This window comes from Etheostoma cragini, chromosome 2 (assembly GCF_013103735.1).
Source record: "Etheostoma cragini isolate CJK2018 chromosome 2, CSU_Ecrag_1.0, whole genome shotgun sequence".
Classification (NCBI taxonomy): Eukaryota; Metazoa; Chordata; class Actinopteri; order Perciformes; family Percidae; genus Etheostoma; species Etheostoma cragini.
This window is the reverse complement of record NC_048408.1, coordinates 30004258-30006849: the sequence shown is the minus strand read 5'-3', so window position 1 is coordinate 30006849 and position 2592 is coordinate 30004258. Positions and strand designations below refer to the sequence as shown.

The window sequence follows — 2592 nt, the reverse complement described above, 5'->3', positions numbered from 1 at the left end:
TTTGGGTTAACCAGTCTCTCTGTGCAGCTCTCAGGACTTCAGGAAGCTGTTTTTTGGAGTTTAGGTTACTTCCTGCTTAACTGCTGTTGTTACCGGTTACAGATCGCTTCATGAATACTGCTTCCTGTTTGGCCTCTGGCTGTTTCACAATAAGAGCTTTCAACAGAGAACCAGTGGGAGGCTTTTAATGTGAAGCAGCTGGAGGAAATGAAGCATGTTCAAGCACGCAGAGCAAGGTGCTCTTGAGCAAGGCACCGAACATCAGCCACCCCCCACCCCCCCACTCTGACATCTCTCCATTAGAGCATGTATAGGACCTGAGCATGTGTGTGTTTTGAGGCCTGTGTGTAAAAAAACAATAGTACATGAAAAATCTGAAGAATGAGACGTTCTCAACATTTTAATTTAAAGCTCCATTGTGTAGTTTTTGGAGTTGATTATTTCTCAAACATGTGCTCATTCATGTGTAATTACTTCCAACTAATCAAAGTGTTGTCGTAAGCTTAACATCTGCCATTCAGAATCCTTACGAATACACAGGACGTAATCTGCCATGTCGCGCCTTAAATATAAGGACGGCTGTTAGTCTGCAGGCCGGTCTACAGCAGCCCCCTTTAACAGCTTTAACCGGTCTCTCTGGGGCCGCTCGCAGGATTTTAGGACCTGGTTACTGATCCCCTCCTACACACTACTTCCTCTAGTTCCTCTGGCTGTGTCACAATAAAAGCTGTCCACCAGAGAAGCAGTGGGGGGCTTTTATTGTGAAGGAGCAGGAGGAAATGTTCAGTAAGAGAGGGAGGGAGAAAGACACTTATCGATGGAAAAGAGGTGGAAATTGTTGAGTCATACAAGTATCTGGGAACCAGCATTGTTAAGAAGCTGACGTTTACACTAAAAACAGACATGCTGAGTAGGAAACGTCAGCAGCGTCTCTTCTGTCTGAGAAAGCTCAGTTTCAAGTGGACAGATCCCTGAGGACATTGTCTTATAAATCTTTCATTGAGTCCGTTTTTACCTTTTCATGTATTTGCTGGTGTGCTTCTCTGAGTTTAAAATGGAAAAACACATTAGCAACGGTAATTAAAGTTAGCAGCAACATCACTGGGATTCAGCAGATGACACCAGCTGATCTGTATAATAGACATGTAGTTAAAAAGGACAGAATCCATCATGTCAGATAGGTCTCACCCCTGGATGCAGGATTTAGGATTCTGCCCTCTGGTTCCCGCTCTAGTCGGCCACCAACTAATGATAATAATAGATAGAAACTCTCCTTCATCCCCTCTGCTATCTCTCTGATTAACTCTGGAAAGAAGAGGTAATGTCTGCACATTAGGCTCACTGGGACTTAACTCTTAATGGTGTATTTATTTCCCCATCTGGTCTGATCCTGTATTTTAAATTGATGTTGTCGTCTTTGTTAGGTACTGTTTCTCAACTTCTTTGCTACTGCAGCAAAATGAATCACCCCTCGGGGACAAATAAAGGTTTTGAATCGAATTGAATTGAGAGAGAAAGAGCAAGAGCGAGAGAGTTAGAGAGAGAGAGAGAGAGAGTCAACAAAATAAAAGTGTGAAAAAAATCACACAAAAAAATCTAAGAAATCCACAACCCTGACCATCATAAGATTGACTGAAGGTAACAATCATCACTCTTGTTTCTTTCTACACTAACAATGAGGCGCTCAACGCTCCCTGGCACCAACAGATGTTGGTTTGTACAGATGTTTTTAATACTTCTGAGGAACTTGGATGCTTAAAAACTTCTGAACATTGCAATACATGTCCAAACTGGAGAAAATGGCAAAGTTCTGCAGGGACGGGGTCGGGCTCGGCCAGCGGGATCCATAGCGCTCCTACACACACACCAGGGTTGAGATGAGGCAGTTTCCATCTTTCATCATAACACAGGAAGCTGTTGTATATTGACTTCATGCTGTGTAATCTGTCCTACATTTCTCGAGACATCTACATGTCTATATTAAGTCACGGTGTCTTCTACTGACGACAGGAAGTTAATCGTATGTGACACAGATCTTCTGATTAACATGAAGTTCAGAATCAGCTTCACATGGTGTTGTCTACACATGGTCTACAGCAACATGACTTTTCATTACTGCGTGTTCTCTATTGCCAAATAATGTCTAACTCATGCACACACAGTGTCTGATTATCCCAGAAATGCACTCCGACGTAGACCAGCGCTCCATCAGGATCCCCAACACCTATGTGCGAGGACCCATTCACCGCTGCTTGCAACTTACATTAGAACTGTATTTTGAATATAACATGTTTCTTTTATTTCCCCCTTTGTGTAGATATGGCTGCTGCAAACTATCTGCAGTCTGAAGATCAGTTTCTGTGCTCCATCTGTCTGGATGTGTTCACTGATCCTGTCTCCATACCATGTGGACACAACTTCTGCAAAACCTGCATCACTAAACACTGGGATACTAATGACCAGTACCTGTGTCCGATGTGTAAGGAGCGTTTCACCAGAAGACCTGATGTGAGGGTCAACACTTTCATCTGTGAGATGGTCGCTCAGTTCAGACAGTCAGCTCAACAGAAAGCCAGCAGCAGCAGCTCAGAG

At 43.4% G+C, this 2592-nt stretch overlaps 1 pseudogene; it reads left to right on the top strand.

Moving 5' to 3' along the window:
- Positions 1–2317: 2317 nt before the first annotated feature.
- LOC117956763 overlaps positions 2318–2592 on the top strand; it is a 1225-nt pseudogene continuing 950 nt past the window's right edge.